The 16493-nt window shown below is 38.9% G+C and overlaps 1 protein-coding gene across 2 annotated transcripts in view; it reads right to left on the reverse strand.

Moving 5' to 3' along the window:
- LOC128641013 (vitamin D3 hydroxylase-associated protein-like) overlaps positions 1-16493 on the reverse strand; it is a 166089-nt gene that overhangs the window by 107492 nt on the left and 42104 nt on the right. The gene's annotated exons all lie outside the window — the stretch shown is intronic.

Below are 16493 nucleotides of genomic sequence, written 5' to 3' on the forward strand. Positions count from 1 at the left end.
AATTTACTGAAAGACTATATTTCTGCAGTCTTTCAGTAAATTAACATACATTTTGAGTGTGAACATTTTTTAGTTAATACCTTGTTTGCTGCAATTGTTTTTCAGCAGCCCCACCACTTGCCTTATTGGGAGGCACCAATTTGGTCTTGTTGCTTTAATAGACAAGGCAAGCCACTGTCATTTTGTTAGCAAAGCTATTATTGATGTAGATTCACAAAAAACAGAATTTATGCTTACCTGATAAATTACTTTCTCCAACGGTGTGTCCGGTCCACGGCGTCATCCTTACTTGTGGGATATTCTCTTCCCCAACAGGAAATGGCAAAGAGTCCCAGCAAAGCTGGTCACATGATCCCTCCTAGGCTCCGCCCACCCCAGTCATTCGACCGACGGACAGGAGGAAATATATATAGGAGAAACCATATGATACCGTGGTGACTGTAGTTAGAGAAAATAATTCATCAGACCTGATTAAAAAACCAGGGCGGGCCGTGGACCGGACACACCGTTGGAGAAAGTAATTTATCAGGTAAGCATAAATTCTGTTTTCTCCAACATTGGTGTGTCCGGTCCACGGCGTCATCCTTACTTGTGGGAACCAATACCAAAGCTTTAGGACACGGATGAAGGGAGGGAGCAAATCAGGTCACCTAAATGGAAGGCACCACGGCTTGCAAAACCTTTCTCCCAAAAATAGCCTCCGAAGAAGCAAAAGTATCAAATTTGTAAAATTTGGCAAAAGTGTGCAGTGACGACCAAGTCGCTGCCTTACATATCTGGTCAACAGAAGCCTCGTTCTTGAATGCCCATGTGGAAGCCACAGCCCTAGTGGAGTGAGCTGTGATTCTTTCAGGAGGCTGCCGTCCGGCAGTCTCATAAGTCAATCGGATAATGCTTTTAAGCCAAAAGGAAAGAGAGGTAGAAGTCCCTTTTTGACCTCTCCTTTTACCAGAATAAACAACAAACAAGGAAGATGTTTGTCTGAAATCTTTAGTAGCCTCTAAATAGAATTTTAGAGCACGGACTACATCCAAATTGTGTAACAAACGTTCCTTCTTTGAAACTGGATTCGGACACAAAGAAGGTACAACTATCTCCTGGTTAATATTTTTGTTAGAAACAACTTTAGGAAGAAAACCAGGCTTAGTACGCAAAACCACAGCAGATAACTCTGAAACTCTTCTAGCAGAAGAGATTGTAACCAAAAACAAAACTTTCCAAGATAGTAACTTAATATCTACGGAATGTAAGGGTTCAAACGGAACCCCTTGAAGAACTGAAAGAACTAGATTTAGACTCCAGGGAGGAGTCAAAGGTCTGTAAACAGGCTTGATCCTAACCAGAGCCTGAACAAATGCTTGAACATCTGGCATAGCTGCCAGTCGTTTGTGTAGTAAGACAGATAAAGCAGAAATCTGTCCCTTTAGAGAACTTGCAGATAATCCTTTCTCCAAACCTTCTTGTAGAAAGGATAGAATCTTAGGAATCTTTATCTTGTTCCATGGCAATCCTTTGGATTCACACCAACAGATATATTTTTTCCATATTTTATGGTAAATTTTTCTAGTTACAGGCTTTCTAGCCTGAATCAGAGTATCTATTACAGAATCTGAAAACCCACGCTTTGATAAAATCAAGCGTTCAATCTCCAAGCCGTCAGCTGGAGGGAAACCAGATTCGGATGTTCGAATGGACCTTGAACAAGAAGGTCCTGTCTCAAAGGTAGCTTCCATGGTGGAGCCGATGACATATTCACCAGGTCTGCATACCAAGTCCTGCGTGGCCACGCAGGAGCTATCAAGATCACCCTGATTGATCCTGGCTACCAGCCTGGGAATGAGAGGAAACGGTGGGAATACATAAGCTAGGTTGAAGGTCCAAGGTGCTACTAGTGCATCTACTAGAGTCGCCTTTGGATCCCTGGATCTGGACCCATAGCAAGGAACCTTGAAGTTCTGATGAGACGCCATCAGATCCATGTCTGGAATGCCCCATAATTGAGTTATTTGGGCAAAGATTTCCGGATGGAGTTCCCACTCCCCCGGATGGAATGTCTGACGACTCAGAAAATCCGCTTCCCAATTTTCCACTCCTGGGATGTGGATCGCAGACAAGTGGCAGGAGTGATCCTCCGCCCATTGAATTATTTTGGTCACTTCTTCCATCGCCAGGGAACTCCTTGTTCCCCCCTGATGATTGATATATGCAACAGTCGTCATGTTGTCTGATTGAAACCTTATGAATTTGGCCTTTGCTAGATGAGGCCAAGCTTTGAGAGCATTGAATATCGCTCTCAGTTCCAGAATGTTTATCGGGAGAAGAGATTCTTCCCGAGACCATAGACCCTGAGCTTTCAGGGGTTCCCAGACCGCGCCCCAGCCCACCAGGCTGGCGTCGGTCGTGACAATGACCCACTCTGGTCTGCGGAAGCTCATTCCCTGTGACAGATTGTCCAGGGTCAGCCACCAACGGAGTGAATCTCTGGTCTTTTGATCTACTTGAATCATCTGAGACAAGTCTGTATAATCCCCATTCCACTGTCTGAGCATGCACAGTTGTAATGGTCTTAGATGAATTCGTGCAAAAGGAACTAAGTCCATTGTTGCAACCATCAATCCTATTACTTCCATGCACTGCGCTATGGAAGGACGAAGAACAGAATGAAGTACTTGACAAGAGCTTAGAATTTTTGATTTTCTGACCTCTGTCAGAAAAATCCTCATTTCTAAGGAATCTATTATTGTTCCCAAGAAGGGAACTCTTGTTGACGGGGACAGAGAACTTTTTTCTTTGTTCACCTTCCATCCGTGAGATCTGAGAAAGGCTAGGACGATGTCCGTATGAGCCTTTGCTTTTGACAGAGACGACGCTTGAATCAGGATGTCGTCCAAGTAAGGTACTACTGCAATGCCCCTTGGTCTTAGAACCGCTAGAAGGGACCCTAGTACCTTTGTGAAAATCCTTGGAGCAGTGGCTAATCCGAATGGAAGTGCCACAAACTGGTAATGCTTGTCCAGAAAAGCGAACCTTAGGAACTGATGATGTTCCTTGTGGATAGGAATATGTAGGTACGCATCCTTTAAATCCACGGTAGTCATAAATTGATTTTCCTGGATAGTAGGTAGGATCGTTCGAATAGTTTCCATTTTGAACGATGGTACCCTGAGAAATTTGTTTAGGATCTTGAGATCCAAAATTGGTCTGAATGTTCCCTCTTTTTTGGGAACTATGAACAGGTTGGAATAAAAACCCATCCCTTGTTCTCTTATTGGAACTGGATGAATCACTCCCATCTTTAACAGGTCTTCTACACAATGTAAGAATGCCTGTCTTTTTATTTGGTTTGAAGATAATTGAGACCTGTGGAACCTTCCCCTTGGGGGTAGTTCCTTGAATTCCAGGAGATAACCTTGAGAAACTATTTCTAGCGCCCAAGGATCCTGAACATCTCTTGCCCAAGCCTGAGCAAAGAGAGAAAGTCTGCCCCCCACCAGATCCGGTCCCGGATCGGGGGCTATCCCTTCATGCTGTTTTGGTAGCAGTGGTAGGCTTCTTGGCCTGCTTACCCTTGTTCCAGCCTTGCATTGGTTTCCAGGCTGGTTTGGGTTGTGAAGTATTACCCTCTTGCTTAGAGGATGTAGAATTAGAGGCTGGTCCATTTCTGCGAAAGGGACGAAAATTAGGCTTATTTTTAGCCTTAAAAGACCTATCCTGTGGGAGGGCGTGGCCCTTTCCTCCAGTGATGTCTGAAATAATCTCTTTCAAATCAGGTCCAAATAATGTTTTACCTTTGAAAGGAATGTTAAGCAATTTTGTCTTGGAAGACACATCCGCTGACCAAGACTTTAGCCAAAGCGCTCTGCGCGCCACGATAGCAAACCCTGAATTTTTCGCCGCTAATCTAGCTAATTGCAAAGCGGCATCTAAAACAAAAGAGTTAGCCAATTTAAGTGCTTGAACTCTGTCCATAACCTCCTCATACGAAGATTCTTTATTGAGCGATTTTTCTAGTTCCTCGAACCAGAAACACGCTGCCGTAGTGACAGGAACAATGCATGAAATTGGTTGCAGAAGGTAACCTTGCTGTACAAAAATCTTTTTAAGCAAACCCTCTAATTTCTTATCCATAGGATCTTTGAAAGCACAACTATCTTCGATAGGAATAGTAGTGCGTTTGTTTAGAGTAGAAACCGCCCCCTCGACCTTGGGGACTGTCTGCCATAAGTCCTTTCTGGGGTCGACTATAGGAAATAATTTCTTAAATATAGGGGGGGGAACAAAAGGTATGCCGGGCCTTTCCCACTCTTTATTTACTATGTCCGCCACCCGCTTGGGTATAGGAAAAGCGTCGGGGGGCACCGGAACCTCTAGGAACTTGTCCATCTTACATAATTTCTCTGGAATGACCAAATTGTCACAATCATCCAGAGTAGATAACACCTCCTTAAGCAGTGCGCGGAGATGTTCTAATTTAAATTTAAATGTCACAACATCAGGTTCAGCTTGATGAGAAATTTTTCCTGAATCTGAAATTTCTCCATCAGACAAAACCTCCCTCATGGCCCCTTGAGATTGGTGTGAGGGTATGTCAGAACAGTTATCATCAGCGTCCTCTTGCTCTTCAGTGTTTAAAACAGGGCAATCGCGCTTTCTCTGATAAGTAGGCATTTTGGATAAAAGATTTGCTATGGAGTTATCCATTACAGCCGTTAATTGTTGCATGGTAATAAGTATTGGCGCACTAGATGTACTAGGGGCCTCCTGTGTGGGCATAACTGGTGTAGACACAGTAGGGGATGTAGTATCATGTTTACTCCCTTCACTTGAGGAATCATCTTGGGCAATATCATTATCTGTGGCATTACTGTCCTTACTTTGTTTGGACACTATGGCACAATTATCACATAAATTTAAATGGGGAGACACATTGGCTTTCATACATATAGAACATAGCTTATCTGATGGTACAGACATGTTAAACAGGCTTAAACTTGTCAACAAAGCACAAAAAACGTTTTAAAATAAAACCGTTACTGTCACTTTAAATTTCAAACTGAAAACACTTTATTACTGAATATGTGAAAAAGTATGAAGGAATTGTTCAAAATTCACCAAAATTTCACCACAGTGTCTTAAAGCATTAAAAGTATTGCACACCAAATTTCAGAGCTTTAACCCTTAAATTAACGGAACCGGAGCCGTTTTACATTTAACCCCTATACAGTCCCAGCTATATGCTTTGCTGAGACCCAACCAAGCCCAGAGGGGAATACGATACCACAAGACGCCTTCTATAAGCTTTTTCAGTGATTCTTAGCTCCTGACACATGCATCTGCATGCCTTGCTCTCCAAAAACAACTGCGCATTATTGGCGCGAAAATGAGGCTCTGTCTATAACTAGAAAGGCCCCCAACTGAAAAAGGTGTCCAACACAGTGCCTGCCGTTTTCCTAAACGTTTCCCCAAGATTATAACACCAATAATTAGTTAGAATCTGTATAATATGCCTAATAAAGCAATCGTTTTAGCCCAGAAAAATGTCTACCAGTTTTTAAGCCCTTTTTGAAGCCCTTTATTCTTTTATGTTAAACTAAGAAAATGGCTTACCGGTCCCCATGAGGGGAAATGACAGCCTTCCAGCATTACATGGTCTTGTTAGAAATATGGCCAGTCATACCTTAAGCAGAAAAGTCTGCTAACTGTTTCCCCAACTGAAGTTACTTCATCTCAACAGTCCTGTGTGGAAACAGCAATCGATTTTAGTAACTGTCTGCTAAAATCATCTTCCTCTTACAAACAGAAATCTTCATCCTTTTCTGTTTCAGAGTAAATAGTACATACCAGCACTATTTTAAAATAACAAACACTTGATAGAAGAATAAAACTACATTTAAACACCAAAAAAACTCTTAACCATCTCCTTGGAGATGTTGCCTGTACAACGGCAAAGAGAATGACTGGGGTGGGCGGAGCCTAGGAGGGATCATGTGACCAGCTTTGCTGGGACTCTTTGCCATTTCCTGTTGGGGAAGAGAATATCCCACAAGTAAGGATGACGCCGTGGACCGGACACACCAATGTTGGAGAAACATGTTCATGAGACAAATATCTCACATAAACAAAGAGTCACAACATTGCAGAAGTGCAAGGGTGATGGTTTTAAAATGACAAGCTCTAGTAAATTAGAGTGACATTTTTGACTACATTACAATCAATAGATCTGCATTTATCTCAAAAATTCACTTCTCAGCACAAATGAGACAAGTGGTCAGCTTTGAAACAGTGAGATAAGACAGCTACTAAAGCAATAGCTTCTTTATGAATTTCACATGCTAGGCAGAAGTGTAGGTGAAAAACATAGACAGCGACCCTGCAACACCCGTTGTCATTCACTCATTCAGTGTGGGACATTATATCCAGTGAGACTACTTTTCTATAACAAGACAAATACGCACATGTAAAGGAACAGTAAACACCTTGAGATTTGTATATAGAATATGTAGTTATGAATAATGAAACAGCATTGCAATGTATTTTCATGGTTTATTTTGCCCCTTTTCATGTAATTTAGCTGTGACAATTGAGCGATTTCTATTCCAAAGAATATGAAATGCACCTGCTGACTTCTTAAGGCTAACCCTACTACATATATGTACTTGAGTTTAACTGAAAACAACTGCAAAACAGAGTACTTTATACTAGCTTTATGTGACTAGCCTTCTTGTCTGCAGACTAAAGCCCAGATTGACTCCTTCAAATAAGGCAACTGGTATGTGGAGTTTGGCTATTGAAAAATAATTGCAGTAAAAAGGATGTTAATTTATTTTAAAAATTTTAAGACTTGTCTGATCTGTTATTCTATAGCAACACAATAGACATGTCTATAATTATAAGGTATTTACTGTCCCTTTAATGGAATGTCAACATTATGTTTTACACTGATGTCCATATGACAACCTTATGAAGGTCTATCAATCTAGTCCATTGTTTTGCAGTTCCTTATCGGACTCCCCCTGCTGAGGTCAGTTAGGGACATGCATGTAGCAGAGTTAGGCTTGTAAAGTCTGCAATATCTGAATTGCCAGTTCTCAGAATTGAATAACTTATTTTTTTAGAGTTAAATCTTTTGTTATGCATAATTAAACAATTGTTGTTACAATATCAATGTTTAATGCCCCTTTAATATGAGAGAACAATTCAAAGGCTTATTAAAATATGAATGTTATTTAACACACATTGTTACTCTACATATTACACAACACACAGCAAGTCATATCACACACACATGTATATCTGTATATAAATATATGTATGTCTGTTGTATATAAACAAGGCCGGATTGGCCTACCAGGATACCAGTCCGGCCCTGTATATAAATATATGTATGTCTGTATATAAATATATGTATGTATATAAATATATGTATGTCTGTATATAAATATATGTATGTCTGTTTTATATAAATATATGTATGTCTGTATATAAATATATGTATGTCTGTATATAAATATATGTATGTCTGTATATAAATATATGTATGTCTGTTGTATATAAATATATGTATGTCTGTTGTATATAAATATATGTATGTCTGTTGTATATAAATATATGTATATCTGTATATAAATATACAGGGAGTGCAGAATTATTAGGCAAGTTGTATTTTTGAGGATTAATTTTATTATTGAACAACAACCATGTTCTCAATGAACCCAAAAAACTCATTAATATCAAAGCTGAATAGTTTTGGAAGTAGTTTTTAGTTTGTTTTTAGTGATAGCTATTTTAGGGGGATATCTGTGTGTGCAGGTGACTATTACTGTGCATAATTATTAGGCAACTTAACAAAAAACAAATATATACCCATTTCAATTATTTATTTTTACCAGTGAAACCAATATAACATCTCAACATTCACAAATATACATTTCTGACATTCAAAAACAAAACAAAAACAAATCAGTGACCAATATAGCCACTTTTCTTTGCAAGGACACTCAAAAGCCTGCCATCCATGGATTCTGTCAGTGTTTTGATCTGTTCACCATCAACATTGCATGCAGCAGCAACCACAGCCTCCCAGACACTGTTCAGAGAGGTGTACTGTTTTCCCTCCTTGTAAATCTCACATTTGATGATGGACCACAGGTTATCAATGGGGTTCAGATCAGGTGAACAAGGAGGCCATGTCATTAGATTTTCTTCTTTTATACCCTTTCTTGCCAGCCACGCTGTGGAGTACTTGGACGCGTGTGATGGAGCATTGTCCTGCATGAAAATCATGTTTTTCTTGAAGGATGCAGACTTCTTCCTGTACCACTGCTTGAAGAAGGTGTCTTCCAGAAACTGGCAGTAGGACTGGGAGTTGAGCTTGACTCCATCCTCAACCCGAAAAGGCCCCACAAGCTCATCTTTGATGATACCAGCCCAAACCAGTACTCCACCTCCACCTTGCTGGCGTCTGAGTCGGACTGGAGCTCTCTGCCCTTTACCAATCCAGCCACGGGCCCATCCGTCTGGCCCATCAAGACTCACTCTCATTTCATCAGTCCATAAAACCTTAGAAAAATCAGTCTTGAGATATTTCTTGGCCCAGTCTTGACGTTTCAGCTTGTGTGTCTTGTTCAGTGGTGGTCGTCTTTCAGCCTTTCTTACCTTGGCCATGTCTCTGAGTATTGCACACCTTGTGCTTTTGGGCACTCCAGTGATGTTGCAGCTCTGAAATATGGCCAAACTGGTGGCAAGTGGCATCTTGGCAGCTGCACGCTTGACTTTTCTCAGTTCATGGGCAGTTATTTTGCGCCTTGGTTTTTCCACACGCTTCTTGCGACCCTGTTGACTATTTTGAATGAAACGCTTGATTGTTAGATGATCACGCTTCAGAAGCTTTGCAATTTTAAGAGTGCTGCATCCCTCTGCAAGATATCTCACTATTTTTGACTTTTCTGAGCCTGTCAAGTACTTCTTTTGACCCATTTTGCCAAAGGAAAGGAAGTTGCCTAATAATTATGCACACCTGATATAGGGTGTTGATGTCATTAGACCACACCCCTTCTCATTACAGAGATGCACATCACCTAATATGCTTAATTGGTAGTAGGCTTTCGAGCCTATACAGCTTGGAGTAAGACAACATGCATAAAGAGGATGATGTGGTCAAAATACTCATTTGCCTAATAATTCTGCACTCCCTGTATGTATGTCTGTATATAAATATCTGTATGTCTGTATATAAATATATGTATGTCTGTTGTATATAAATATATGTATGTCTGTTGTATATAAATATATGTATGTCTGTATATAAATATATGTATATCTGTATATAAATATATGTATGTCTGTTGTATATAAATATATGTATGTCTGTATATAAATATATGTATGTCTGTTGTATATAAATATATGTATGTCTGTATATAAATATATGTATGTCTGTATATAAATATATGTATGGCTGTATATAAATATATGTATGTCTGTTGTATATAAATATATGTATGTCTGTATATAAATATATGTATGTCTGTATATAAATATCTGTATGTCTGTATAGAAATATATGTATGTCTGTATAGAAATATATGTCTGTATATAAATATATGTATATAAATATAACATAATTTATGTAAGAACTTACCTGATAAATTCATTTCTTTCATATTAGCAAGAGTCCATGAGCTAGTGACGTATGGGATATACATTCCTACTAGGAGGGGCAAAGTTTCCCAAACCTCAAAATGCCTATAAATACACCCCTCACCACACCCACAAATCAGTTTAACGAATAGCCAAGAAGTGGGGTGATAAGAAAAAAGTGCGAAAGCATAAAAAATAAGGAATTGGAATAATTGTGCTTTATACAAAAAAATCATAACCACCACAAAAAGGGTGGTCCTCATGGACTCTTGCTATTATGAAAGAAATTAATTTATCAGGTAAGTTCTTACATAAATTATGTTTTCTTTCATGAAATTAGCAAGAGTCCATGAGCTAGTGACGTATGGGATAATGAATACCCAAGATGTGGAACTTCCACGCAAGAGTCACTAGAGAGGGAGGGATAAAATAAAGACAGTCAATTCCGCTGAAAAATGATCCACACCCAAAACAAAATTGAAATCTTATAATGAAAAAAACTGAAATTATAAGCAGAAGAATCAAACTGAAACAGCTGCCTGAAGTACTTTTCTACCAAAAACTGCTTCAGAAGAAGAAAACACATCAAAATGGTAGAATTTAGTAAAAGTATGCAAAGAAGACCAAGTTGCTGCTTTGCAAATCTGATCAATCGAAGCTTCATTCTTAAATGCCCAAGAAGTAGAGACTGACCTAGTCAAATGAGCTGTAATCCTTTGAGGCGGAGTTCTACCCGACTCAACATAAGCATGATGAATCAAAGATTTTAACCAAGATGCCAAGGAAATGGCAGAAGCCTTCTGACCTTTCCTAGAACCAGAAAAGATAACAAATAGACTAGAAGTCTTTCAGAAATCTTTAGTAGCTTCAACATAATATTTCAAAGCTCTAACTACATCCAAAGAATGCAACGATCTTTCCTTAGAATTCTTAGGATTAGGACACAATGAAGGAACCACAATTTCTCTACTAATGTTGTTAGAATTCACAACCTTAGGTAAAAATTTAAATGAAGTTCGCAACACCGCCTTATCCTGATGAAAAATCAGAAAAGGAGACTCACAAGAAAGAGCAGATAATTCAGAAACTATTCTAGCAGAAGAGATGGCCAAAAGAAACAAAACTTTCCAAGAAAGTAATTTAATATCCAGCCAAAGCCTGTACAAAACAATGAATATCAGGAAGACTAGCAATCTTTCTGTGAAAAAGAACAGAAAGAGCAGAGATTTGTCCTTTCAAGGAACTTGCAGACAAACCTTTATCTAAACCATCCTGAAGAAACTGTAAAATTCTAGGAATTCTAAAAGAATGCCAAGAAAAATGATGAGAAGAACACCAAGAAATGTAAGTCTTCCATACTCGATAATATATCTTCCTAGATACAGATTTACGAGCCTGTAACATAGTATTAATTACGGAGTCAGAGAAACCTCTATGACTGAGAATCAAGCGTTCAATCTCCATACCTTCAAATTTAAGGATTTGAGATCCTGATGGAAAAAAGGACCTTGCGATAGAAGGTCTGGTCTTAACGGAAGAGTCCACGGTTGGCAAGTAGCCATCCGGACAAGATCCGCATACCAAAACCTGTGAGGCCATGCTGGAGCCACCAGCAGAACAAACGAACGCTCCTTTAGAATCTTGGAAATCACTCTTGGAAGAAGAACTAGAGGCGGAAAGATATAGGCAGGATGATACTTCCAAGGAAGTGACAATGCATCCACTGCTTCCGCCTGAGGATCCCTGGATCTGGACAGATACCTGGGAAGCTTCTTGTTTAGATGGGAAGCCATCAGCTCTATTTCTGGAAGTCACCACATTTGAACAATATGACGAAATACCTCTGGGTGAAGAGACCATTCGCCCGGATTTAATGTTTGGCGACTGAGATAATCCGCTTCCCAATTGTCTATACCTGGGATATGAACCGCAGAAATTAGACAGGAGCTGGATTCCGCCCATACCAGTATTCGAGATACTTCTTTCATAGCCAGAGGACTGTGAGTCCCTCCTTGATGATTGACATATGCCACGGTTGTGACATTGTCCGTCTGAAAACAAATGAACGACTCTCTCTTTAGAAGAGGCCACGACTGAAGAGCTCTGAAAATTGCACGGAGTTCCAAAATGTTGATTGGTAATCTCGCCTCCTGATATTCCCAAACCCCTTGTGCTGTCAGAGACCCCCAAACAGCTCCCCAACCTGTCAGACTTGCATCTGTTGAAATCACAGTCCAGGTCGGAAGAACAAAAGAAGCCCCCTGAATTAAACGATGGTGGTCTGTCCACCACGTCAGAGAGTGTCATACAATCGGTTTTAAAGATATTAATTGAGATATCTTTGTATAATCCCTGCACCACTGGTTCAGCATACAGAGCTGAAGAGGTCGCATGTGAAAACGAGCAAAGGGGATCGCGTCCGATGCAGCAGTCATAAGACCTAGAATTTCCATGCATAAGGCTACCGAAGGGAATGATTGAGACTGAAGGTTTCGACAAGCTGAAACCAATTTCAGACGTCTCTTGTCCGTCAGAGACAGAGTCATGGACACTGAATCTATCTGGAAACCTAAAAAGGTTACCCTTGTCTGAGGAATCAATGAACTCTTTGGTAAATTGATCCTCCAACCATGTTCTCGAAGAAACAACACAAGTCAATTCGTATGAGATTCTGCTAAATGTGAAGACTGAGCAAGTACCAAGATATCGTCCAAATAAGGAAATAGCACAATACCCTGTTCTCTGATTACAGATAGAAGGGCACCGAGAACCTTTGTAAAAATCCTTGGAGCTGTTGCTAGGCCAAACGGCAGAGCCACAAACTGGTAATGCTTGTCTAGGAAAGAGAATCTCAGAAACTGATAGTGATCTGGATGAATCGGAATATGCAGATATGCATCTTGTAAATCTATTGTGGACATATAATGCCCTTGCTGAACAAAAGGCAGAATAGTCCTTATAGTTACCATTTTGAATGTTGGTATCCTTACATAACGATTCAATATTTTTAAATCCAGAACTGGCCTGAAGGAATTCTCCTTCTTTGGTACAATGAAGAGATTTGAGTAAAACCCCAGCCCCTGTTCCAGAACTGGAACTGGCATAATTACTCCAGCCAACTCTAGATCTGAAACACATTTCAGAAATGCTTGAGCTTTCACTGGATTTACTGGGACATGGGAAAGAAAAAATCTTCTTGCAGGAGGCCTTATCTTGAAGCCTATTCTGTACCCTTGTGAAACAATATTCTGGATCCAAAGATTGTGAATCGAATTGATCCAAATTTCTTTGAAAAATCATAATCTGCCCCCTACCAGCTGGGCTGGAATGAGGGCTGCACCTTCATGTTGACTTGGGAGCTGGCTTTGGCTTCTAAAAGGCTTGGATTTATTCCAGACAGGAGATGGTTTCCAAACTGATACCGCTCCTGTAGGGGAAGGATCAGGCTTTTGTTCCTTATTGTGACGAAAGGAATGAAAACGATTAGTAGACCTAAATTTACCATTAGATTTTTTATCCTGTGGTAAAAAAGTTCCTTTCCCCCCAGTAACAGTTGAAATAATAGAATCCAACTGTGAACCAAATAATTTATTACCCTGGAAAGAAAGGGAAAGCAAAGTTGACTTAGAAGACATATCAGCATTCCAAGTTTTAAGCCATAAAGCTCTTCTAGCTAAAATAGCTAAAGACATATACCTGACATCAACCCTAATGATATCAAAGATGGCATCACAAATAAAATTATTAGCATGTTGAAGAAGATTAACAATGCTATGGGAATTATGATCTGTTACTTGTTGCGCTAAAGCTTCCAACCAGAAAGTTGAAGCTGCAGCAACATCCGCTAAAGATATAGCAGGTCTAAGAAGATTACCTGAACATAAGTAAGCTTTTCTTAGAAAGGATTCAATTTTCCTATCTAAAGGATCCTTAAAGGAAGTACTATCTGCCGTAGGAATAGTAGTACGTTTAGCAAGAGTAGAGATAGCCCCATCAACCTTAGGGATTTTGTCCCAAAACTCTAATCTGTCAGATGGCACAGGATCCAAAGATTGTGAATCGAATTGATCCAAATTTCTTTGAAAAATCATAATCTGCCCCCTACCAGCTGGGCTGGAATGAGGGCTGCACCTTCATGTTGACTTGGGAGCTGGCTTTGGCTTCTAAAAGGCTTGGATTTATTCCAGACAGGAGATGGTTTCCAAACTGATACCGCTCCTGTAGGGGAAGGATCAGGCTTTTGTTCCTTATTGTGACGAAAGGAATGAAAACGATTAGTAGACCTAAATTTACCATTAGATTTTTTATCCTGTGGTAAAAAAGTTCCTTTCCCCCCAGTAACAGTTGAAATAATAGAATCCAACTGTGAACCAAATAATTTATTACCCTGGAAAGAAAGGGAAAGCAAAGTTGACTTAGAAGACATATCAGCATTCCAAGTTTTAAGCCATAAAGCTCTTCTAGCTAAAATAGCTAAAGACATATACCTGACATCAACCCTAATGATATCAAAGATGGCATCACAAATAAAATTATTAGCATGTTGAAGAAGATTAACAATGCTATGGGAATTATGATCTGTTACTTGTTGCGCTAAAGCTTCCAACCAGAAAGTTGAAGCTGCAGCAACATCCGCTAAAGATATAGCAGGTCTAAGAAGATTACCTGAACATAAGTAAGCTTTTCTTAGAAAGGATTCAATTTTCCTATCTAAAGGATCCTTAAAGGAAGTACTATCTGCCGTAGGAATAGTAGTACGTTTAGCAAGAGTAGAGATAGCCCCATCAACCTTAGGGATTTTGTCCCAAAACTCTAATCTGTCAGATGGCACAGGATATAATTGCTTAAACCGTTTAGAAGGGGTAAATGAATTACCCAAATTATTCCATTCCCTGGAAATTACTTCAGAAATAGCATCAGGGACGGGAAAAACCTCTGGAATAACTACAGGAGATTTAAAAAACGAATTCAAACGTTTAGATTTAGTATCAGGAGGACCAGATTCCTCTATTTCTAATGCAATTAAGACTTCTTTAAGCAAAGAACGAATAAATTCAATTTTAAATAAATATGAAGATTTATCAGTATCAACCTCTGAAACAGAATCCTCTGAACCAGAGGAATCAATATCAGAATCAGAATGATGATGTTCATTTAAAAATTCATCTGAAAAATGAGAAGTTTTAAAAGACCTTTTACGTTTACTAGAAGGAGGAATAACAGACATAGCCTTCTTAATAGATTTAGAAACAAAATATCTTATGTTAACAGGAAAGACCTGAATATTAGATGTTGATGGAACAGCAACAGGTAATGGAACATTACTAAAGGAAATATTATCTGCATTAACAAGTTTGTCATGACATTCATTACAAACAACAGCCGGAGGAACAGATACCACAAGTTTACAACAAATACACTTAACTTTGGTAGATCCAGCATCAGGCAGCAATTTTCCAGAAGTATCTTCTGATTCAGGGTCAATCTGAGACATCTTGCAATATGTAATAGAAAAAACAACATATAAAGCAAAATTGATCAAATTCCTTAAAAGACAGTTTCAGGAATGGGAAAAAAAGCCAATGAACAAGCTTCTAGCAACCAGAAGCAAATAAACAATGAGACTTAAATAATGTGGAGACAATAATGATGCCCATATTTTTTAGCGCCAAAAAAGACGCCCACATTATTTGGCGCCTAAATGCTTTAAGCGCCAAAAATGACGCCACATCCGATAACGCCAACATTTTTGGCGCAAAAACGTCAAAAAAATTACGCAACTTCCGGCGACAAGTATGACGCCGGAAATAACAAAGAAAATTGTTTGCGCCAAAAAAGTCCGCGCCAAGAATGACGCAATAAAATGAAGCATTTTCAGCCCCCGCGAGCCTAACAGCCCACAGGAGAAAAAGTCAAATTTTAAGGTAAGAAAAAAATTGATTATTCAAATGCATTATCCCAAATAATGAAACTGACTGTCTGAAATAAGGAATGTTGAACATCCTGAATCAAGGTAAATAAATGTTTAAACACATATATTTAGAACTTTATATAAAAGTGCCCAACCATAGCTTAGAGTGTCACAAAAATAAGACTTACTTACCCCAGGACACTCATCTACATGTAGTAGAAAGCCAAACCAGTACTGAAACGAGAATCAGTAGAGGTAATGTTATATATAAGAGTATATCGTCGATCTGAAAAGGGAGGTAAGAGATTAATCTCTACGACCGATAACAGAGAACCTATGAAATAGACCCCGTAGAAGGAGATAATTGAATTCAAATAGGCAATACTCTCTTCACATCCCTCTGACATTCACTGCACACTGAGAGGAAAACCGGGCTCCAGCCTGCTGCGAAGCGCATATCAACGAAGAATCTAGCACAAACTTACTTCACCACCTCCATGGGAGGCAAAGTTTGTAAAACTGATTTGTGGGTGTGGTGAGGGGTGTATTTATAGGCATTTTGAGGTTTGGGAAACTTTGCCCCTCCTGGTAGGAATGTATATCCCATACGTCACTAGCTCAGGGACTCTTGCTAATTTCATGAAAGAAATGTATGTCTGTATATAAATATATGTATGTCTGTATATAAATATATGTATGTATATAAATATATGTACTGTATGTATATATATATAAATATATGTATGTCTGTATATAAATATATGTATGTATATAAATACATGTATGTATATAAATATATGTATGTCTGTATATAAATATATGAATGTCTGTATATAAATATATGTATGTCTGTATATAAATATATGTATGTATATAAATATATGTATGTCTGTATATAAATATATGTATGTATATAAATATATGTGTGTCTGTATATAAATAT

This window comes from Bombina bombina, chromosome 10 (genome assembly GCF_027579735.1).
Source record: "Bombina bombina isolate aBomBom1 chromosome 10, aBomBom1.pri, whole genome shotgun sequence".
Classification (NCBI taxonomy): domain Eukaryota; kingdom Metazoa; phylum Chordata; class Amphibia; order Anura; family Bombinatoridae; genus Bombina; species Bombina bombina.